The following is a 216-nucleotide window of genomic DNA, read 5'->3' on the forward strand; positions in this document are numbered from 1 at the left end:
CGGTTTCCCTGGGATCATGGGGCAGGCAGACGTGCTCCTGTAAGGCTTCTAGGAGCCTCCGACAGGGCGGGGCGGACGGGACACCTAGAACAACTCTTCGCAAACGCAGTACTGACTCCACCGTGTACAAAGCAGGGTGACCCCGGTCACCTTCTCCAGGGGTCTCACAGGGCCTCAGGGACACGGGAAGGGCAGACAGTGGGACCCCCCCCCCCC

At 64.4% G+C, this 216-nt stretch overlaps 1 protein-coding gene across 1 annotated transcript in view; it reads right to left on the reverse strand.

Annotated features, from left to right (window-relative positions):
- NIBAN2 (niban apoptosis regulator 2) overlaps positions 1–216 on the reverse strand; it is a 49,255-nt gene that overhangs the window by 10,919 nt on the left and 38,120 nt on the right. The window lies entirely within an intron of this gene.

The sequence above is a fragment of the Ursus maritimus genome, unplaced genomic scaffold (genome assembly GCF_017311325.1).
Source record: "Ursus maritimus isolate PB19 unplaced genomic scaffold, ASM1731132v1 scaffold_17, whole genome shotgun sequence".
In the NCBI taxonomy this organism is placed as follows: Eukaryota; Metazoa; Chordata; class Mammalia; order Carnivora; family Ursidae; genus Ursus; species Ursus maritimus.